Raw genomic sequence first — 23858 nt, forward strand, 5'->3', positions numbered from 1 at the left:
CTCACTTCATGCCAAAGTTAAATTTTTTCCTTAAACAGAAAAGAAAAAAATGACCATAAGACAATGCTTTTTTTTTTTTTTTTGCTTGCCGCTCAGGGCTTCTGTATTTGTACTTGATTTTTCCTGTTGTAAATATGAAAAACACAACTCGTTTAAACAGTTTGAAGCCATCCAAACGTATTGCTCACTTTCGTAGCATTATTTAAAATCTATGACATGCCAAGAATCTCCGTGTATGTATACCGTGTTATTATCTGTGAGTCAACAAAGCGGGATTACACATTTTGCTCCTGGGGTTTACAGTTTCTGATGAGACTCGAAGGCAGCGTTAACACCATTCAGGCTGTAATGGACTCGAGTCGGAAGTATTAAATTCATACGTGTTTGTGTGCAAATCTAGCTAGTGTGCATGTCTGCTCGCTCCCTATAGAATATTTGTTCATCTCTCACCAAATACAGCACGCAGAATCTAATCCCATTAACTGTTGTGGCTCGGAGGCTGCCAATGCGTCATCAAAGTCCTCCGTGGAGTCGCTAGTTAAACTCAGAAGATCAACTGGAGAGACGGTCCCGTACAGTGATGGATCCAGAATCAATGTGCCACATGAAATCAAATGTTTCATGTGTGTTCAAAGATAAAAGGAGGTTCGCGGGATTGATTCTGTCCATAGAAGTGACGGCCTCTTTGCATCATGTGAGTGTCCTGCTTGGCTGCCTCACGCGTCTCTGATTGATTTTGCCCTTATGTGGGGAGCCCCGGTGTTATATAGAGGCGAGGTGCTGGGGCGGAGGGCGAGCCATATGCCGGGCCATATGGGACTGCTGGGTCCTGTTCAGTCTGCTGTGGAGAGAGTAAACATGTCTACAACACAACAACACACTGGGAAACACGCAACGCAACTGACAGAAGATAAATTCAACAGCAAAGATAGAAAGAGCAGAAGGTTGGTTTTGGGACAGGTGGGGAAATAGTTGTGTGGTTTAATGGCGGAATGTACGGAAGAAAAAAAAAACAAAACAAAAAACGCATCATTTTGGCTCCAGTTTCTAAGTTTAGTTTAGTTTTTATTTTAGTTTTCCCTCTGGGCTGAGTTTGTAAGTAAGAGGGGAAATAAAAATAAACCTGCATTTTTTTTAAATCTTTTTTTTTTGTGCTATTGGTGTGGCTGAAAAAAAAATAAAAAATCGAACGCTTCAGAGCCTTCATTTTCTCAGTATATTGATATTGATATTTGAATCAAGGTTTATCTCATTTTGCAAAGTATTAGCTTTTACTAACTGCATTTTTGAAGTGTATTTACTCTGATTAAAAATGTCAAAAGCCATAAACTTGTCTTGTGTTTTCTATTATTTTCTCTACAAGCTCAAACTGGAGGAAAAAAAAAGTGTCTTTTTTGTTGTTGTAAACTTGAAAAACAGCTCTTAGCATTATTTACTACAATTTGTTTTTTAGCGTGTTTCACAACTTTCAGGAGCCAGAACATAGTTTTGCCAAGAACGACTAGCGTGCTAACAGTACAGCAGACTTACATTCTGGTTTGTGGGTGATAAAACTGTGAATAGAGCCTGGCCATGAACAAATCATTTGTCAGTTGAGTTCAAGCTCCTTTTGTATGACCCATTATCACTAATGTTGCATAAAATCATTTTAACAAAGAAGTCGTCTGTGTCTCTGTCTGAGTTTTACAGAACAAACGATGAGTAGTCAAGTGAACAGGCTGTTTTGCAGATTACATTATTCAGAATTCTTAAAGTTACTCATTCCTGTACAATACAACAGCTTTGAGGTAATTAAAGGCGCTATACCTGGTTTTGTCTGTGGTAAAAACATGACAAACAAAACTAGTTCATTTTAAACGGTTCGCAGAGGTCGAGTTATTCCTCACTTACTTTCTGCATTCTGAGCATCCTAATTACTCACCGCAATGATCATATAAGCTCTTTACAGAACTTTCAGGGACCAGAACAAAGTTTTGCCATCACAGTAATGTTAACAACAACTAACAAACTAACCACGCACTTCCTGACTCTTGGACAACAAAACACTTTATAATTAACAGATTAACAGAATTATTTTGGCCTCAAGATCAATATATCTGTACTGGAGCTCAAATACTGTACGTGGGGAAAAAAACGGGAATCGGGCCATTAAATTAGAGGGACAAAGTGACGCTAATGCACGCCACATCAAACAGACAAAGTCCATGAGGTGATGTTTCATTCCTTTGGCTTGTGCATGTTTTTTGCTGAGTAAAGTGGATTTTTTCCAACATTCCTGGCGGCCCACCACATTTCTGTCAGAACTGGACAAGCTGTGGATTCCTCTATGGATGCTTTATGATCAGAATTGTGTGGATTTGCTAGTTGCCATATGTTGTTTTCCACGAGGAGTGCCAGCTCTCACTTTTCTTTTCCCTGTGCATTTTTTTTGTAGTCTGTGCCTGGCTGGTTAATACCCACTGGGTGATGAATTTGTAGTAAGTAAACTGCTTTTGTCATGTTTTGTTGTGACTATCAATTTCCAGCAAGTTACATAGTTTTACAAGCTTTCAGAAATGAAGAGAGTGTTAAGTGTTCATACGAGAAATTATTTGATTTACTTCAACGTCAAGTCATTAAATAGAGACAGATGACACAGTGTGTTTCAACAGCGTCAACATTTCATTTTTGAGTACAGTTTGATCACAAGCACAAACTGAGAGTCTGCTGGAAAACATTAATGATGAGACTTTAGGCTCCTTTGTGGGATCTGAATCTTTTGGATCTGTTCTCTTTAAAGAGTCGTTCAAAAGACTGGCTCTTTTACTATCTATTTATCTATCTATTCAACCAGTCATCCATCCATCCATTTATTCATTTATTTATTTGTTTCTATGACGTAAGTCAACATGACTAATCACAGAGAGAAATGACCAAAAAAGTTTAAAATGGTTCAAACTGAGAGTGGGAGAGTGTTTACCCTTTGGAATTTAAATCAAATGTTGCACTATAAAAATAATAATACAATTATTTTTTTTAAATACCTAACTGTTATTATGATGTTTTTGTGCACAAACCTCTCACTCGTGTTTCCTCCTGTGCTTTCGTGCTGATTCTCCTGTTGGTTCAGCATTAATCAGGATAAAAATGCATAAAAATTCGACAGAAAACGATTCGGCTCTTTTCAAAAATGAGATCCGATTCCATCTGTTCACTTAAGGAAACGTCCAAAAGACGACACGAACACGACACGAACATCACGGGAATGAACATCTACACAACCAATAAAAAGTTGGGCACGGTTTTTCATTTGTGTTGTTTATTTCCATGGTTACTTGCATTATACATTCTCACTGAAGGCATCAAAACTATGAACAGACAGATGGAATTTCGCAAACAAAAAATAAACTCAAAATAACTAATTTTTCGATAAACAAGCCACATCTTGTATTATATATTTGATGTCTTCAGTGAGACTATAAAACTGAACATTAAATAAGAATGTGTGTCCAAACTTTTGTCTAGAATAGTTGATCTTGTCATAAATTGTAATCACTGCAAATTTAAGCAATAGAACTTGATTTATTCTACGTCTCTGGTGCGTATTTTAGTTCACTCTGTCGGCTTTGCCCTTCACGACAGTCCGACCGCTCATCTAGCCTCTAATCTGTCTTGCTCACATGCTTTCCTACTGCAATCTGCTTCTCCCTCATGGACAAAATGAATGAGATTATGATAATGCTAATGTTACCAGGGCCCAAGGTTATATCTCAACATGAAATAAATGGCAACCCAAGAAATACCAGCAGGCAGCCAATCAAAGTCTTTCATTCTGGACCACGTGACACAGCGAGATTGGTTTGGAGAATGGCGTGTCGCAGTATGATGACTGATCACGGGGGCTCTGTCTATATCATATTTGTTTGTGCGACTGCGTAAATACATTTGCACGAGTGTGATAACTCTATCTGCGCTATGTATGAAACGGGCCGGGCTTCCTCAATGGCAACATCAAAGTCACAGCGCGATGAATTATTTAACGCTTATCTCCAAATTATGAAATAACAATGCAGAACAGAAAAGGCAAGAAGCAATGCCCAGAAGAAGCAAGAAGAACAGCAGCTGAATATGACTGACACAAGACCTTAGATCACACGTGTCAAACTCAAGGCCCGTGGGCAAAATGTGGAACGCTATGTCATTTTATGTGGCTCGCGAACAGGTAAATTAAAGTGTATGACTGCCTTAAAATATCTGTTTATCAGGAGGTACACATGTTACACAGCAATTTTTTCATATCTATGCAATCCCTATGCGATATTTGTAACTTGAACGAGTAATAAATAAAGAAACGGTTAATTAACAAGATTAAAAAGCAGTTGCATATTTTTTACATTACATTTGGTTACATCTAGTTACATTTACACTGTCTTAGTTACATCTGGCCCTTTGAAAGCAACCATTTTGTTGATGTGGCCCTCTGTGAAAATGAGTTTGACACCCCTGCCTTAGACTGTATAAATAAATGAACTCTGACTCCAATTCACTTCTTGAAAAACTGTCACCCCTCTCTGCTGTCAGGCTCATCATTTTAGTCTTACGATGTTGTATTAACCCATTCACGTGATTATTTTTCACTTTTGTGTCTGTAAATCAAGATCAGGCCCCGTAACATCTGACAGGAGGGACCAAAAAGACAGAACTCAGGGAAAGGTTTAACAGTGTTTATTTACGGGAGTGCAAAGTGCAAAAATGACAATAGATTAGTCGGTGAGTCGGGAGCGGGGTGTTTGCCGTGGTCCAAGGGTAGAGCGTGAGTAGCAGAGTCTGAGATGGGACGGACAGCGCCGGTAGAGAGGAGCAGGGTCGGAGGCGGGAGATCTGAGCGGGTCCAGGGGGTGGGATCTGGTGAGGAGCAAAATATCCAGTTTAGCAAAGTCAAAAAGCGAAAAAACATGAACTGAGCCAAGCAGGGAGTACCACAGAGATACGCGGAGGATCTGGCGCCGAGTGTCAGGTCCTGGCTCCTCTTATCCTCCCCAGGTGCAGCTGATTGTACAAAAGGGAGGGGAAAATGAAGAAAAAAAATGGCAGGACAGACAGGGATCATGACAGGCCACTTCTTTCCCAAAGATCACTCCGGTTAGCATTAGCAACGTGTTTGATTGACAGTTTTGCGGGCAGGATTGGCTCTTTGGTTGCTATGAAAATATGAAACTCGGCTCCAAATTCGCCGCCACTATAACTACTAGCCTCGATGAGCTTCATTTGACGTTAGGGGTCCACTTCCTTATACAGTCTATTAGCGTTTTAGTAATAATTTAGTAAGAACACCTCACGTTTCAACATTTTAACTGCAATACTCTTACAACGCAAACCGAAATAATACACAACAAGACACAGATATCGTCCTCACGGCCTCACACAACACTGTACACAGCTGCCTCTACATCGCACACTCCTTGCAGCTAGTACCATCCAATCATGTCACTATTTTCACTTCATGTACCTCCATCAGCCGATACTCCTCCGCCGCCTGCTCCGTGCGCTTTTCCGCCTCCCAAAACTTGTTCATTCTCCTAAAGGGGGGGACTCTCGTATGATATCAACCATCACTCACACACAGCGACAACAATATCACTCTTCTTCTTGGTGTCGAAAGCAGCGTTTTGGAGATGTTTCTGCTGACTAAGCCCGTGCACTACTCAAGCAGACCACAACAAAGTCAAAGTTTTCCTTTCTGCTTCCCCATCACTCACATTGCACTTTCATTTTCGCTCGCTGTGTGAATTAATTCCAGTCATTGGATTTAGCCCCAATAGCTGAAGAAAAGATTGCAATTTTTCACACCACTGACATGTTATAGAAGCCGCGGAGGGTTCACTGTATTATTAACCTACATATAGAATTTCATTAGTTAGAGGTTTCAAAACGTCGCGGGCATCTATCATTTGAATAGAGTCCCAAACAGATGTTGTTTTATTGGATGTGTTTCGCCCGACTTTGGGATTATTTTATGGAAAAAGGTAATTAAAGTCAAAGCTCTCTGTCATCACTTTTCGTGCTCTTATGTTCACATGTTAGACTGTGGATTGGTAGTGATCCAAACAGTCTGTCTGTATCCGTGGGACTAGAGTGTGTAATAGTAACAGTGAATAGACTCTATGCACAGTAGCAACAACCTATAAAATTTAAATTAGTCAAAATAAAGACTGCCTGATTGTTTTTAAATTTAGAATATGTCAGTTTGTGGTGTTGTTTTCATATTTGTTATGCCTGAAAATTAGCATTAGCATTAGTGTTCAGACACAAACATTTGTCTTTCTAAATGTCCTCCGCTGAAGTATTACTTTTATTTGTGTAGTGTTTATTAACATGTTGTCAGTCACATCCACCTACAGCTCCCTGTCCACTGCATCATCTTTAAATAGTTATTCATTTTAGCGCGACTTGGCAAAAACCTCATAGAGATACAATTGAACAGGAAGTAGTGATGCTAACAGTGAGGTTGCCTGGCGCTGTTGTGCACAGAGCACAGACTGTATAAAGAAGTGGAGTAAGTGAGTGTGACGTCACCCATAATGTTCGGCTCCAGTAAAATGGTGCTTGTCGAGGCTAGCAGTTACAGGGGCCGAGATCCATATTAGGAATTCCGATTGTGAGTTTCATAGAAAGAAAAGAGCCAATCTGGAGCAAAGCTGTTGAAGGTAACGTCTCTTCTCTTTCCAAAGAGTATCTGTCAAAGAGTCTTTTTGACACATTCTCTTTGACACATTCTATCTCGCTGACTATCCTTCCATTGCTTTTTCTACCAGGCATAACAGAAACAGCATCACTGTAGTTGATTAGTGAAGCGACCAATAGGTTGCAGCACAGAGAACTGATGTCCCATATGGTCTAGTGGTTAGGATTCCTGGTTTTCACCCAGGCGGCCTGGGTTCAACTCCTGGTATGGGAAGATAGCAACTGTTTCACTGCTATTGCTGGCTTTGGTTTTGTCTCATGGTGTTTTCCACATGTTTGGAGTACTTATGTGTAGCTTTCATTGATTCCAAACTGTAACTGTCCACAGCAAATTCACAACGTAAGAAATAAAGTGAAACGACTGTTGACTGGCAAAAGCCATTGCACTTTCTACTCTTTGCTGCAACTACATCATGACCAGTGGTTAAAGTCGGAGGTCGGAGGATCGAGTCCCGCTTGGACCAAGATCTGTTGTTGTGTCCTTAGGCAAGACACTTCACCCACATTGCCTAGTATGACAGTGATGTGTGCGTGAATGATAGGTGGTGGTCAGAGGGGCCGATGGAGCAGATTGGCAGCCTCGCTTCCGTCAGTCTCCCCTTTAAAAAGGGTGACAATTGGAGATGCTGGGGATCGAACCCAGGACCGCACACATGCAAACTACTCAGTAGGGCCTACGGACACAAAAAATGATTATAACAAGAACTTTGTTGACTGTTGGGGCACACAGGCAAACGTAATAGCAATTTCACCGAGGGCCACATCAGCAGAATGGTTCATCTCAAATTTACAAAGATACAAAAAATATGTCTGTGTAACTGCTTAAATTCTGATGAACTGACATTTTAAGACAGTCATACATTTAAATTTACCTTGTCACGGGCCACATAGAATGACATGGCGGGCCGCATTTGGCCCACGGGCCTTGAGTTTGACACATGTGCAGTAGGGGATGTAGCTCAGTGGTAGAGCGCATGCTTTGCATGTGTGCGGTCCTGGGTTCGATCCCCAGCATCTCCAATTGTCACCTTTTTTAAAGGCACCCTTTACTATATTCAATCTCAAGTTATTAAAGAAATGACTATAATCACTGAAATCTGGTCATTGAATATAAAGCACACACCAGCGAGGAGTTGCTGTGGCCGAGAGGTTAAGGCGATGGACTTGAAATCCATTGGGGTTTCCCCGCGCAGGTTCGAATCCTGCCAGCAACGGACCTTTAAGTAAAGCAAGTATTGCTGATTTCTTTCCGGCCGATCTTTTTGGTGGTCTTTCCAATCAGTTAACCAGCAAAATTGTTGTTTTAATCACTTTTAGAAACAAGGAGATCTAGCTCAGTGTTAGAATGGTAGATGGTGCCTCTTCCACCAAAATGTCTTCACAATGTCACTTAAATGGTTTATTTAAAGCAGAAAAGCAAGACAATCCTTCACACAGTGATATCAGAGTACAAGTGTTGTGTTGAGGCGTGGGTTCAATTCCCACCTCTGCCAATTTGGTGGAACACCCACACATGGTGCTAAAAAAATTACTTTATTTGGACTGACATCACAGGAAGGAATACTTTGAGGATCTCCTCAATCCACCTGTCACGTCTTCCGAGGAGGAAGCAGAAACTGGGGACCCAGAGGCGGACTCGTCCATCACCCTGGCTGAAGTCACTGAGGTGGTTGGCAAGCTCCTCGGTGGTAAGGCTCCGGGGGTGGATGAGATCCGTCCTGAGTACCTCAAGTCTCTGGATGTTGTGGGGCTGTCTTGGCTGACACGTCTCTGCAACATCGCGTGGCGGTCGGGGACAGTACCTGTGGAATGGCAGACCGGGGTGGTGGTCCCTCTGTATAAGAAGGGGGACCGGAGGGTGTGTTCCAATTACAGGGGAATCACACTCCTCAGCCTTCCCGGTAAGGTCTATTCCAGGGTACTGGAGAGGACAATCCGACCGATAGTCGAACCTCGGATTCAGGAGGAGCAGTGTGGTTTTCGTCCTGGTCGTGGAACACTGGACCAGCTCTATACTCTCCATCGGGTCCTCGAGGGCTCATGGGAGTATGCTCAACCAGTCCACATGTGTTTTGTGGATCTGAAGAAGGCATTCGACCGTGTCCCTCGTGGTGTCCTTTGGGGGGTGCTCTGGGAGTATGGGGTCTGGGGCTCTTTGCTAAGGGCTGTCTGGTCCCTGTATGACCGGAGCAGGAGCTGTGTTCGCATTGCCGGCAGTAAGTCAGACCTGTTCCCGGTGCATGTTGGACTCCGCCAGGGCTGCCCTTTGTCACCGGTTCTGTTCATTATATTTATGGACAGAATTTCTAGGCGCAGCCAGGGGCCAGAGGGGGCCTGGTTTGGGAACCATAGGATTTCATCTCTGCTGTTTGCAGATGATGTTGTCCTGATGGCTTCTTCGAGCCAGGACCTGCAGCAGGCACTGGGGCGGTTTGCAGCCGAGTGTGAAGCGGCTGGGATAAGAATCAGCTCCTCCAAATCCGAGGCCATGGTTCTCGACCGGAAAAAGGTGGTTTGCTCTCTCCGGGTGGGTGGTGAGTCTCTGCCCCAAGTGGAGGAGTTCAAGTATCTCGGGGTCTTGTTCACGAGTGAGGGAAGGATGGAGCGGGAAATTGACAGGCGGATCGGTGCAGCGTCTGCAGTGATGCGGTCGCTGTATCGGTCCGTTGTGGTAAAGAAGGAGCTGAGCCGGAAGGCGAAGCTCTCGATTTACCGGTCAATCTACGTTCCTACCCTCACCTATGGTCATGAGCTCTGGGTAATGACCGAAAGGACAAGATCGCGGATACAAGCGGCTGAAATGGGTTTCCTCCGCAGAGTGGCCGGGCGCACCCTTAGGGATAGGGTGAGGAGCTCGGTCACACGGGAGGAGCTTGGAGTAGAGCCGCTGCTCCTACACGTTGAGAGGAGCCAGCTGAGGTGGCTCGGGCATCTGCTCAGGATGCCTCCTGGACGTCTCCCTAGGGAGGTGTTCTGGGCATGTCCCACCGGGAGGAGGCCCCGGGGAAGACCCAGGACACGCTGGAGGGACTATGTCTCTCGGCTGGCCTGGGAACGCCTTGGGGTCCCACCGGAGGAGCTGGAGGACGTGTCCGGGGTGAGGGAAGTCTGGCAGTCCCTGCTTAGACTGCTGCCCCCGCGACCCGTCCCCGGATAAGCGGAAGAAAATGGATGGAAATGGATGGATGTACAACAACTTGCATCTATCCACTTCAGAAGCGGACCACTATACCACCATTGCAAGCTGTCAGTGAAATCACACAGTGCAAGCCAGCAATGACAGTCAAAGACCTGTAAGGGAGTGGTCCCCAACCTTTTTTGCACCACGGACCGGAATAATGTAGTTGTTGTTTTTTTCACGGACCGGCCTTCTACGCGTGGCAGATAAATGTGGCAAAAATAAGTTAAGTGCATAAAAAATACAACTCACCAAACCGCCGCATTAGTAGGAGCCCTGCACTTGCGTCTTCTTTCCTTCTTGCTCAAGTTTGTTTCTTTCAAAAAACTCTAAATCTTATCTTTTAATTTCAGGTGCTTATCTCCATGTGCCAAAGGAGTTTTGAAGGTTTCATTTCTTCATTTGCTTTTCCCACATATTACGCAGAGCGGACTCTGCAGGTGAGAGTCACCTGTAGCGACTAACCCATATTTTAAGTAGGACTCCTGGTGTTGTCTCTTAAATTTTGCTTTCTTTTTCTTGGAGGTCCTAGTCTCCTCTTCTGGCTCCTCAGTTGGCCTTTTCCCCTTTGTTAAAAAGCCCTCCAAAGACTTTAGCTTTGGCTCATTTTCACTCGCTCGTGGCTCTACATTTGGGCGACGTAACTGATGTGTAATACATTTCTGTGGCGATTTCCTATCAGGATTTTCATTATAAATCTACGGACAAGCTTATTAGCGTGTCATAAGGGACGGGCGAAAGTTACGTCAGAGAAGATGCGGTCGCTGAACAGTTGCCAGAACAGTTACATAACATAGTGCTGTCACAGCCACGTCACAAAAACGCAGCTTTATTTGGACTGACAACAAAGTTGTTGTTATAATCACTTCTGGCATCCATAGGGGATGTAGCTCAGTGGTAGAGCGCATGCTTTGCATGTATGAGGTCCTGGGTTCAATCCCCAGCATCTCCAATTCTTACCTTTTTAAAGGCACCCTTTACAATATTCAATCTCAAGTGGGAAAATACCAGATTTCAATGATTATACATCCAGACATCCACTTGAATATAAAGCACACACCAGCAAGAAGTTGTTGTGGCCGAGAGGTTAAGGCGATGGACTTGAAATCCATTGGGGTTTCCCCGCGCAGGTTCGAATCCTGCCAGCAACGGACCTTTAAGTGAAGCAAGTGATTTCTTTCCGGCCAATCCTTTTGGGGGTCTTTCCAATCAGTTAACCAGCAAAGTTGTTGTAATCACTTTTAGAAACAAGGACACAACAGTGTTAGAATGGTAGATGGTGCCTCTTCCGCCAAAATGTCTTCACAATGTCAGTTAAATGTTTTATTTAAAGCAAAAAATCAAGACAATCCTTCCTTGAACAGGACATCATCTTTCCCCAATCTATAAGTCCATACTCAGACCCAAAGCAAACAAAGGAAACAAAGAGAACAATCAAGCTAACCATGATGCCAATAGGTAAGAAACTGTAAACAAAAGCTGTTTCCAGTTTCGCTGTAGTTAGCTCCTTCATTCGTGAAACAACTTCACTCCAATAACGTTTTGTTCAGTTGACATATTTTACTTTTGGATTTTACAAGAAGGAGATGTAGCTCAGAGGTAGTGCACATGCTTTGCTCATCTGTGCTCCTGTTTTCAATCATCAGCACTATTTGTTCAAAGTATATATTTGTTCAAAGATATAGTGTTGTAGTCGGCATGTGTTTAAGGCGACAGTACAAATGCATAGGTCGATATGGGTTTACTAACAACCAACCACAGTCGCCCATATGGGCTCACTTTGGCATAGTGACAACACAGCCAAAGTGACTTCAGCGTGACTTCAGTGTCTTCACATATAGATCTGACTGTGACGTGACAGCCACATCACAAAAAAATGTATAAAATGTGACTCTGTGGCACAACGGTAGTGGGAGTCCAGATCACAAGGTTCAAATCATGGCAGGGTCATAATAATAATAATAATAATAATAATAATAATAATAATAATAATAATAATAATAATGCCTTACACTTGTAATGCGCTTTACAGGCTTGTCAAAGCCTCTCAAAGCGCTACACCAGTGGTCGGCAACGTCCGGCCCGCGGGAAAATGTTGGCCCTTTGCCAATTTTTTTTGGCCCGCCAGGGGATTTTGGACTTTCTTCCGGCATTGATTCTTTAATACTGTCATGATCCGCTCCGTCTGCTCCACGTTATTCCTCCTGTCCTGCTCCTTCCCTCCCTCACCTGCCGAGCTGGGCTGAGCTCCTGGCTCCTCCTGCGTGCACCTGCAGCTCATCAGCGCTATCACCACCACCTGCTGTGTATAAGAGGAGCCAGGACCAGACACTCAGGGCGAGATCATCTGCGTTTCTACACCCTGTTCAGTGCCAGTTCATCTTCGTTTCAGCCTCATCCCGTTCGGTGCCGGATCGTATGTGCGTCTCCACCCAGCTTGCTGGACCGTCTCAGCTCCAGCGCTCCCGGCTCAGCTCCGACCCTGCTTCCACCCTGCTTCCCAGCCCTGGTACTGTCTGTTTTATCTCTGCATTCCGCGACCCCGGACCCTGGTTAGCACTCTGCGTCCTGCCCTGGTGCTGCCCGCATCGTCATCTCCGCTGCGCTCCACGTTCCGCTCCTGGATCCTGGCCCGTGCCTCACCTCCTGCTCACCGCTGGATCAACCCTCGAACTGCACCATTTGTCATTTCTTTAATAAATACCGTAAATATTCCCCGAGTCTGCATCCTTTGGTCCGCTACACCCACCGTTACGACAAATACCAAGTTATGTGGGCACTGTTACGGGCATTCCTCTGCCCATGATGTGCATGTAACACAACATTAAAAACAAACAATGAACTGGTGTGTACATACACCTTCACCAGTCAAAATCGTGGCTAACTGTTTTTGGACATCTGATGAGGCAAGCGTGCAGACTGCGCGCAGCTCAAGGAACGTGCACCCGTTACGCTATAGCCTTCTTGCACTTCTGTGGTTAGTTATTCAAAATTCCCTATTTTATTAAAATAAATCACTTAATCACAAAACTGTCAAAATACTCAGTTTGAAGATTTCTTTTAACCGGGGTGGGGACTTGCTTTTTGTCCGCATGTCAGGTTTTATAGTTCCCAACCTTTGCTCATGTTTGACACAACATAAATCCACTTAGCCATGTCAATTTTAAACATTTTTCATTTACGTTGTGATTTTATCACGATCCTTGCTGCACTTGGCATCATCCAAGTCCTACAGCTCTCCCACAGTCGTGCGTAAAGGTGCAGGTCATTACGGCACCAAATGCGGAGTAAGGAAGCCGTTAGTGCGGTATTACGCACGACTAAAAGCCTGTCGTAGTTTAACCTTCGAGGCAGAGCTAAATCGCAGCGATGGTCACAAGAAGACAGCGTGAGAAAAGAATTTTGATGGAGAGATTTGACGATAAGCAATAATTACGCAGCTTCCTGGTTCAAGTAACCGTCTTAGAAAGATTTTATCCTTGTTTAAATCTGCACATTTTAACCACAAAAGTATTAGTTTAAATTAATATCATGAGACAAAGACCTGAATAAATGAGGTAAAAACTTAAAGTGAAATGTTTTTCATAGCTCTACCCGATACTGTGCGCCTTTAGTATCCATATTACCATGTTCAACAAAGGCATAATTCTTACCAAAACCATAATAAAAGGAGCAAAAGCTTTTGCCCGAGGATTTTTTAATTGGCTGTTTTAGGTGAGTTAAAATGCATGTAATTCATATTTATGTATTTATAAATATATGTAAGCCAATACCTTTACCATCTGGCCCGCCACCTGTGGGCGCTGAAAAAAATTGGCCCGAAGCCAAGCGAAGTTGCCGACCCCTGCGCTACACTATAGTCATTATTCATTCATTTCCACACTTGGTGATGGTAAGCTACTATTGTAGCCACAGCTGCCCTGGGGAGACTGATGGAAGCGAGGCTGCCAATCTGCGCCATCGGCCCCTCTGACCACCACCTATCATTCACGCACACACCACTTTCATACTAGGTAATGTGGGTGAAGTGTCTTGCTGATGATTGAATACAGGAGCACAGATGAGCAAAGCATGTGCGCTACCTCTGAGCTACATCTCCTTCTTGTAAAATCCAAAAGTAAAATCTGTCAACTGAACAAAAAGTTATTGGAGTGAAGTTGTTTTGCTGCTCATCCAAGCTGCTTCTTCAGTTCTGGTCGGATTGCTGGTAGACACTTAGGCCTTATAGCTATGTGAATGGAGGAGCTAACTACAGCGAAACTGGAAACAGTTTTTGTTTACAGTTTCTTACCTATTGGCATCATGGTTAGCTTGATTGTTCTCTTTGTTTCATTTGTTTGCTTTGGGTCTGAGTATGGAGTTATAGATTGGGGAAAGATGATGTCCTGTTCAAGGAAGGATTGTCTTGATTTTTTGCTTTAAATAAAACATTTAACTGACATTGTGAAGACATTTTGGTGGAAGAGGCACCATCTACCATTCTAACACTGTTGTGTCCTTGTTTCTAAAAGTGATTACAACAACAACTTTGCTGGTTAACTGATTGGAAAGACCCCCAAAAGGATTGGCCGGAAAGAAATCACTTGCTTCACTTAAAGGTCCGTTGCTGGCAGGATTCGAACCTGCGCGGGGAATCCCCAATGGATTTCAAGTCCATCGCCTTAACCTCTCGGCCACAACAACTTCTCGCTGGTGTGTGCTTTATATTCAATGACCAGATTTCAGTGATTATAGTCATTTCTTTAATGACTTGAGATTGAATATTGTAAAGGGTGCCTTTAAAAAAGGTGACAATTGGAGATGCTGGGGATCGAACCCAAGACCGCACACATGCAAAGCATGCGCTCTACCACTGAGCTACATCCCCTACTGCACATGTGTCAAACTCAAGGCCCGTGGGCCAAATGCGGCCCGCCATGTCATTCTATGTGGCCCGTGACAAGGTAAATTTAAATGTATGACTGTCTTAAAATGTCAGTTCATCAGAATTTAAGCAGTTACACAGACATATTTTTTGTATCTTTGTAAATTTGAGATGAACCATTCTGCTGATGTGGCCCTCGGTGAAATTGCTATTACGTTTGCCTGTGTGCCCCAACAGTCAACAAAGTTCTTGTTATAATCATTTTTTGTGTCCGTAGGCCCTACTGAGTAGTTTGCATGTGTGCGGTCCTGGGTTCGATCCCCAGCATCTCCAATTGTCACCTTTTTTAAAGGCACCCTTTACTATATTCGATCTCAAGTTATTAAAGAAATGACTATAATCATTGAAATCTGGTCATTGAATATAAAGCACACACCAGCGAGAAGTTGTTGTGGCCGAGAGGTTAAGGTGATGGACTTGAAATCCATTGGGGATTCCCCGCGCAGGTTCGAATCCTGCCAGCAACGGACCTTTAAGTGAAGCAAGTGATTTCTTTCCGGCCAATCCTTTTGGGGGTCTTTCCAATCAGTTAACCAGCAAAGTTGTTGTTGTAATCACTTTTAGAAACAAGGACACAACAGTGTTAGAATGGTAGATGGTGCCTCTTCCGCCAAAATGTCTTCACAATATCAGTTAAATGTTTTATTTAAAGCAAAAAATCAAGACAATCCTTCCTTGAACAGGACATCATCTTTCCCCAATCTATAAGTCCATATTCAGACCCAAAGCAAACAAAGGAAACAAAGAGAACAATCAAGCTAACCATGATGCCAATAGGTAAGAAACTGTAAACAAAAGCTGTTTCCAGTTTCGCTGTAGTTAGCTCCTCCATTCACATAGCTATAAGGCCTAAGTGTCTACCGGCAATCTGACCAGAACTGAAGAAGCAGCTTGGATGAGCAGCAAAACAACTTCACTCCAATAACTTTTTGTTCAGTTGACAGATTTTACTTTTGGATTTTACAAGAAGGAGATGTAGCTCAGCGGTAGCGCACATTCTTTGCTCATCTGTGCTCCTGTATTCAATCATCAGCATATTTGTTCAAAGTATATATTTGTTCAAAGATATAGTGTTGTAGTCGACATGTGTTTAAGGCGACAGTACAAATGCATAGGTCGATATGGGTTTACTAACAACCAACCACAGTCGCCCATATGGGCTCACTTTGGCATAGTGACAACACAGCCAAAGTGACTTCAGCGTGACTTCAGTGTCTTCACATATAGATCTGACTGTGACGTCACAGCCACATCACAAAAAAATGTATAAAATGTGACTCTGTGGCACAACGGTAGTGGGTTGGAGTCCAGATAACAAGGTTCAAATCATGGCAGGGTCATGATCTAGGTGCAGCAAAGAGTAAAAAGTGCGATGGCTTTTGCCTGTCAACAGTCGTTTCACTTGATTTCTTAAGTTGTGAATTAGCTGTGGACAGTTACAGTTTAGAATCAATGGAAGCTACACATAATTACTCCAAACATGTGGAAAACACCATGAGACAAAACAGTCAAAACAGAGACAGTTGCTATCTTCCCATACCGGGAGTTGAACCCAGGCCGCCTGGGTGAAAACCAGGAATCCTAACCGCTAGACCATATGGGACAGCAGTTCTCTGATGACAAAAAGCAACAGTGTAACCAGTTCAGTGTTATTAAGAGTTGGATATGTTTTTTTGACACAGTCTCTTTGACACATTCTCTGACACATAAAACAAAGGTCAGATTAAAATCTAGTTTGAGTAACAGAACTTGAAGACAGAGCAGAGCCTCCAGTTAGCATCACACCCCCAGAGAATGTTGATGACCTCAGCTGCAAAGTATCAATACTATGAGTTGACAGAATATTGTAAAGTACTAGGATGTATTACTCTCAGTGTAGTTAGCTTCTCCCTTCACATAGATTTAAGGCAGTGAGTGACCAGAGTCCTGTCAGAAGTGAAGAAGGTGGATGAGCAACGAACCGTCTTCACTCTAAAACTTTGGACGATGGACAGAATTTAATTTTCTTTTGCTATGGAACCTTTACCTGGATCACTGAGGGATTACACAGACTTACACTACCAGTCAAAAGTTTGGACACACCATCTCATTCAGTGTTTTTTTTTTTTTTTACTACTTTCTACATTTTAGATACATACAGAAGACATCAAATATATTCAGTAAGATATATGGAATTATGTAGCAAAAGTCTCTAGTAAAAACTCTAGTAAATATTATTTAATATTGTATATTTAAATGCTCAAAGTAGCCATACTTTGACTTGTCAAAATATCTTACTTCATATATTTGACGTCTTCTGTATGTATATAAAATCTAGAAAGTAGTAAAAAAAAAAAAAAAAGAAAAAGAAAAGAAAAAAAAGCACCGAATGAGATGGTGTGTCCAAACTTTTGACAGATTGTCTCGGTTTAAACAACACAGTCATTTTTTTTCTTTATTTTTACTACTTTCTATATGTTATATACATACAGAAGACATCAAATATATGATAAGATATATGGAATTATGTAGCAAAGAAAAAAGTTTAATAAATAAAATAATGTAATAAAAATGTAATATATATATAATAAAATAAAACAAATAAAATAATAATAAATACAATATTTATTTTATTTTATTTTGTATTCCAGTCCACAAAGCAGCTATCCTTTGCTTTGTAGAAAAATATTTAGTAGAGTGACTTAGCATTTTTTCTTTGTTACATAATTACATATGTCTTGTTTCATATATTTTATGTTTTCTGTATGTATCTAAAATGCAGAAAGTATAAAAACAAACAAAAAAACACCTCCAAAAAAAAAAAAAAAAAAAAAAAAAAATCCCCACCAATTAATTGCTTGTGCACACCGTCACACACTTTTGATTGGCAGTGTATATAAAAAATTATTATTATTATTATTATTATTATTATTATTATTATTATTATTATTATTATTATTATTATTATTATTATTATTATTATTATATTTTTTATGCATTTATTTATTTTTATTTTTTTACAAAGCTGTATCAATGCAAACTGCAACTGCACTTGTATCTCACTTCAACAGTTTACTCATGAGTGTCTGAGTGAGTCCACACAAACACACTTCTCGTACAATATAAAATCAGCAGTGTTGACTCTATCTCCCCCAGCCCAAAACTGTTCACGTTACACCAGAGCTCTAAAGAGTTGCTGAAGGTTACAAAACACAGCGTCACCTCTTGCCTTTCATCGGCAGTGCGTGTAGACCATCTATCATTTGGATTGACAGTTGCCACCTTTGCTCTGATGGCTGAACAGTGTCACCTTTGTGAAGTGGCACCTCCGACTCTTTCACGGTAAACACGGCCATTTTGTCGCTCCGCAGACAGGAGGAAAGACAAGTTGATTTTACAGGAACAGGTGTTGCTGTGACACGCTGTGATTTTTAACTTCTCACGACTAGTCCAAAAGAAACCGCTATGTATTGGCAAAATATACTCCAGTTTATTATTACATAGACCGTTTTTTATTATTCTTTTTCTCATCTAATGCCACAAAACATCTTGAAGTTTGAACTTTGCACTATGCCATTGGTGCGAAGAGAAACAACCCGTGCTTACTGATGTGGCTAGCAATAATCTTATTTGAGTTTGGAGAGCGTAGGGCAGGGGTCTTCAACCTTTGTCCAACAGAAAGTTACTTTTGCGAAACAAAAATTGCAGAAAACTACAGCACTCAGCAACAGCATCAGTTATTTCCATGTAGCAAACTGTGTATTGCTCCAGTGCAGATATGTTGTGTAAGAAGCACTTGGGGGTTTTACTGTCAGGGAACCAGGAAGTGCTTGGGTAGCATGTTAGTTCTTGACTACAAACACAGCTCTGGCCTCTGAAAGTTGTGGAAAGCGCTTATAAACTCATTGCGGTGGATAATTAAGATGCTCGGAATGATTAAGGTAAGTGAGGAATAACTTTTAATAAAATTGTTCTGTTATTCATGTTAAAAATCAGATCCAACGCCTATAACCCACATGTTCAAGGTCCAACAATGCCTCCCTGGATTACCTCTGCAACAATTAACTTGCAGATATAGGCTTATTTCAGTCCACAGGGTTCAGTTTGCGGGACAACCATGCGCAGTGGATTTTTCAGGGCCCACACTGAGTGCCCTCTCTGTTGGGAGTACAAGGGTTACGAGTTAAGGACAGGACAAAGTAGTCACAGAGAGTGAGCACGGATGAACAAATGTATTCATGTTTAATCAGCCTACGTTGACCTTCTTTCACAGAGTCACCCCACTTTACCCCTCAAGGTTCTGGCCTTAATAATGCCCCTTCAAGCACAGTGCCTACACAGGAGGCGTAGTGTGAACAACGACTCATTCGATTGTTATGCGAACACAAACGTATTTATAGCTGTTAGGGTCAACAAAGGTTCACGAACACCTCCAACACACAGTCGAAGCCTATAAATATGCTTGTACAAAACAGGCTCGTGCAAGTGAAACTACAGCGAGAAGGATTTTGTTCATAGCTGAAGTTGTGTATTAGAACGTGGTAAAAATGTGTAAACACAGATGCCAAGTGGAAATGTTAAAGGTCGTGTATTATGCATTTCACAGGATTTTTAAACTTGTTTGACACTGTCTTATTATTTCCTGTAATATAACTTAAGCTAAGTTAACATTGAATTTGTCTACATAAAATGCCAGCACAGCGCACAAGACTGCATCTGCTGGCATACTGAAAAGTGGAGTATTTTATATGTGGCTACAAAGGGCAGTTGTTTTAGGTCAGTGGTTCTCAAACTTTTCACACCGAGTACAGCTTACAAAAATATTTCGCTTTCCAAATGCCACCAAATCTAAACCTGGACAATATCAGGCCTAAAACTGTGAAAATAAATGGAATGAATCAGGTTTAAAATGAGACTAAATGAGTTATATGTAAAGATCAACCCAAAAAACATTCATATATTTGTCTCTAAATAAAAGAAATACTCAGACAATCAGAGGTTGCTTGCAGACCAACACTAGAACATGTACCAGCGTTTGAGAAACACTGTTCATCTTACTGTTGTGTATCAAAGCACGTCTGTAATGGACCAAACAGAAAGGTAAGGACAAAAATGTAATAAAAATAAGTTGTTAAAATGTAACTTGACAAGGCTCAAGTTAATGCAAATAATATTAACAAAAAGCTGAGCGCAAGTGGGGTCAACTTAACCAGAACAAAATCAAAATCAACCCAACCAGAACAAAAACAGAGGTGTTTAAATACAAGAGAACTAACCTAAAATGAACACACGAAAACTAAACTAAAACTACTAACTTAGGCAAAGTAACAATACGGCAAATAATTACAACTATACAGAATATAATAATAGTGACTCGTAAAATAACTAAATTAGCAAAAATAAAGTTAATAGTGTCTTAGTCTTGGTCGAGGTGGGCTCTGCTAAGTTCTTTTAAAGGCTTTCGTCGTCCTGCTGAAGTCTTTCATCTGGCAACTCAAAAAAAACAACAAGTGTAAGTAAACAGAAGTCGCACTTTTTCATAGTTTTTTCCGGGGGTGCGACTTATACTCAGGTGCGACTTATATGTGAAATTATTAAAATATATAAATCGAGGCTTGTACCAGTATGACAGCCGTGTACTTCTGGAGCGGTGCTTCATCTTCCTCCAGAATTGACGGAGTTGTTCAGAAGCGACACTGAGGATGAAGAATTCAATGGATTTATTGATTTAGTGAGATTGAGAGCAAACTTATTAGCTTGTTTTTTATGCTTTATTTATCTGATTAAATGATAATATCTTATGTTAACATACCAGACACGTAATCAGTTCTGTCTATACTTCACGTAGCTGAATAAATATAAATGTTGCGTTAGCGTGATGTACTGATATTCAGCCTGTTGTTCTCTATTTTATTTTAATTTTTTTTAATTATAACTTGTCTTTAAAGATAAAATGTCTGTTCTTGGTCTCGGATTTTGTAAAATATATTTCCCCCAAAATGCGACTTATATATGTTTTTTTCTTCATTATTATGCATTTTTTGGCTGGTACGACTTATACTCCGGAGCGACATACAGTTCGGAAAATACGGTAACTAAAATGTGTGCGTGCAAAATGAGAAAATACAGTAAATGTCTAAATAAAGGAGTTATATCCATTGTCTTGTCATCTCCACATGGTTACGGTCGGTACACCAGATGGAGCACTTTTTTCTCTACCTGTCATGTGATGTGTATTCTTATGGCAAACATTTAGAATAAAGATGAACAATAATGTATACTCCAGTTAGCACGATACGTTTGCATGTTTTTGCCTCTTTGAATATCTCTCATTCACGATGCGTTGGCCTTTACGTGCAGCGAGAACGGGTCAGTGCGTGCGTTTGGTGTTAGGTCAAGCAAGCGGGTACAGCCTGGTTCTGAGTGTGACGAGGGAAATATTTCAAAAGCTTCCCTTTGAACGATAACGGGTTTTATACAAGGGCACTGCAGAACATCTAAGCAGATTAGGGAGCACTTTGATTGAGTCTTTGGATAGCGCTAACACAATTATGAAGATCCCTATTGTGTTTCAAAGAGCAGAACTATTTACTTCGACTGCAGAAATGTTGGATAAGAAAACATTTTGTAATTCTTCACACTTTGTCGTCATATTTCACTGACAATAATAAGCTATATCCAACAGTGAACTTAATGACATAGTATTAATAACATAGGAAATGGAGGAGACCGGTGCGTGGGTTAACTGGGAGCTATAATCACAAATTGGATTAGGGTTATTACAGTGTATTCTCCTGCATCTGCCAATCACCATGTTTTCATAAGTTAGCGTGGAGTTTGTCTGCAGTGGCTGTTTCTCAAAAGAGTCGCATTTCTCGTGTTATAGTGTATTTTGTAGCCTTCAAATCAGGCTAGAAATCTAGAGGTAATAATGGACCTGACATCAAATCAATAACATCTGCAGCTTTTTACAATCTAAAAACACTGCAAAAATCAAAGGTAAACTGTCAAATCCAGACTTAGAGAGACTTATCCATGCATTTGTCTCCAGTAGGTTAGACGACTGTAATGACCTGCTCACTGGCCTCTCCAAACGAGCGTTAAGACAGAACAGTACATCCAGAACACTGCTGTTCGGGTCCAGACTAGAACCAGGAAGTACGAGCTCATAAGTTTTCAGTTTTATGCAGCTAAAACTTGGAACAGTTTATCTGAAGATGTGAGACAGGCCTCTACTTTGACAATGTTTAAATCCAGCCTCAAAATGGTTCTGTTTAGCTGTGCATACGACTGAAAGGTTTTTATTCTGCATTACTCTATTTTAATATTAATTTTATGATGACTATTTATATTTTGATTTGTTGTATTGTGATTTTAATGTCTTTTTTATTCTGTAAAGCACTTTGAATTACTTTGCGTACAAATTGCGCTTTACAAATAAACTTGCCTTGCCTTGGTGCGGGCTCTGTGCACAGTAGCACACTAGCTAGCTCACGGTGTCTCAAAGCTAACAATCAACTGTTATTAAAACCAGAAAACAACCTGTAAAAATTCAAATTAATTAAAATAAAGACTGCGCAATTATTTTTACATGTAGAATACCTCAGTTTGTAGTGTTGTTTTAATATTTATTATGCCTCAAAATTAGCATTAGCGTTAGCATTAAGACACAAACATCTCTCTCTAAACATAGAATTGTCCTCTGCTGAAGTATTCATTTTATTTGTGTAGTTTATAGAGAGAAATAGAGATACAACTGGAAGGAATGAAGTAGGTGACGCTGACAGTGTTGTGCAGAGCCACTTGCAACGAATCTACTTATTCCTGCCATATGGACCATAGAAAAGTCGTAGCTGGGTTTATTGAGCGTTTCTCCACTGATTCAAAGGTTGGTGGTTCGAATCCTGGTCTCATCATAAACACAGGCTGGATAAACGCTGTCGTCATGCCCTTGAGCAAGACACTTAACCCGCCTTCACCGGTGCATGAATGTGTCTGTATTTTGGTGAGCGGCGCTTTGATAAAACGCTCCGAGTGCCCCGAAACTAGAAAAATGCTATATAACCAATAAACTATTTACAGTATTATAAAATCTCAAAAAGTCCTTTACAACTGAAGAATCAATGCAAGCTGAAACAAACACAAACTTTACGTGCAAAATAACGGTAAGATTGAAAACCCATCTCTCCAAAGGCCAGGCTGCGAACAGTGATGAGAGGAGCTAAATACTTGTGACGTTCATGTCTGACAGACCAACAGGGGAAACACTGACAGCTGCTCACTGACTATTCCGCTGAGACGTCAAACTCCCCGGGGTCCACGCTCCGAATGTGCGCACCAACCATTATACTGCAGCGCTCCTACGAAAATATACCTCCACGATAAAGAGAGTACATCAGAAAAGCTCCACACCCCAACTAGAGCTGCAATCTCTAGAAAGAAACAAGTTCGAATTGTTTTATGCAAGGAAATGATTCTAAATACAGATTTCCATACCCCGATAATATTTTTTTCAGACGGGAGAATGTAATTTTCCTCGCAAAATAATAGCACTTTCTTTCAAATGGACTTATTATGCAAAACTTCAACACTGACCTTTCTGAGCTTTTGTTATAACTTTTTCCTCATCTTCAAAGGTGCATTTAGATTCTTGCACGTTTGAGTAATCCTTTATTGTTATCACTTTCTCACATTCGCCCACGTTTTGTGCTTGTGTCTGTGCTTTATACTGATAATTTATGACACCTGTGGATCATTATGTTATTAATTTGCACATTTTAAATCACAGTATTCAGCTAAAATGACTTAATAAAAGAAACAGGTCCATTGACTTCCGCGTTAAAAAACTTTGGTGCCCGATGGAAGCTGACGTCACCGTAAAACATCATCACAGCAAAGAGTCGTTGTACCAAAAAGACTACGCGACACTGCTGAATCCTGTGCGTATCACGATTAAGAAAGTAAACCTGGAGAACAAAGTAAGTACAGAGCAGTGGTCAAGTACTGGTGGTGGTGAAAATGTGGGTGATTGGCAATATGGCTGCTCAAACATGC

The 23858-nt window shown here is 41.3% G+C and overlaps 9 non-coding genes across 9 annotated transcripts; 6 read left to right on the plus strand and 3 right to left on the minus strand.

The window, feature by feature from the left end:
• Positions 1–6865: 6865 nt before the first annotated feature.
• On the plus strand, positions 6866–6937 carry trnae-uuc (transfer RNA glutamic acid (anticodon UUC)). The gene has a single exon. It is a non-coding gene; the product is annotated as a tRNA-Glu (tRNA).
• Positions 6938–7671: 734 nt separating this feature from the next.
• Positions 7672–7743, plus strand: trnaa-ugc (transfer RNA alanine (anticodon UGC)). Its single transcript has one exon. It is a non-coding gene; the product is annotated as a tRNA-Ala (tRNA).
• Positions 7744–7855: 112 nt separating this feature from the next.
• On the plus strand, positions 7856–7937 carry trnas-uga (transfer RNA serine (anticodon UGA)). Its single transcript has one exon. It is a non-coding gene; the product is annotated as a tRNA-Ser (tRNA).
• A 2844-nt stretch (positions 7938–10781) lies between these two features.
• On the plus strand, positions 10782–10853 carry trnaa-ugc (transfer RNA alanine (anticodon UGC)). Its single transcript has one exon. It is a non-coding gene; the product is annotated as a tRNA-Ala (tRNA).
• A 117-nt stretch (positions 10854–10970) lies between these two features.
• trnas-uga (transfer RNA serine (anticodon UGA)) lies at positions 10971–11052 on the plus strand. The gene has a single exon. It is a non-coding gene; the product is annotated as a tRNA-Ser (tRNA).
• Positions 11053–14502: 3450 nt separating this feature from the next.
• Positions 14503–14584, minus strand: trnas-uga (transfer RNA serine (anticodon UGA)). Its single transcript has one exon. It is a non-coding gene; the product is annotated as a tRNA-Ser (tRNA).
• A 112-nt stretch (positions 14585–14696) lies between these two features.
• On the minus strand, positions 14697–14768 carry trnaa-ugc (transfer RNA alanine (anticodon UGC)). The gene has a single exon. It is a non-coding gene; the product is annotated as a tRNA-Ala (tRNA).
• A 442-nt stretch (positions 14769–15210) lies between these two features.
• Positions 15211–15292, plus strand: trnas-uga (transfer RNA serine (anticodon UGA)). The gene has a single exon. It is a non-coding gene; the product is annotated as a tRNA-Ser (tRNA).
• A 1064-nt stretch (positions 15293–16356) lies between these two features.
• trnae-uuc (transfer RNA glutamic acid (anticodon UUC)) lies at positions 16357–16428 on the minus strand. The gene has a single exon. It is a non-coding gene; the product is annotated as a tRNA-Glu (tRNA).
• Between the last annotated feature and the right edge of the window lie 7430 nt (positions 16429–23858).

The sequence above is a fragment of the Periophthalmus magnuspinnatus genome, chromosome 1 (assembly GCF_009829125.3).
Source record: "Periophthalmus magnuspinnatus isolate fPerMag1 chromosome 1, fPerMag1.2.pri, whole genome shotgun sequence".
In the NCBI taxonomy this organism is placed as follows: domain Eukaryota; kingdom Metazoa; phylum Chordata; class Actinopteri; order Gobiiformes; family Gobiidae; genus Periophthalmus; species Periophthalmus magnuspinnatus.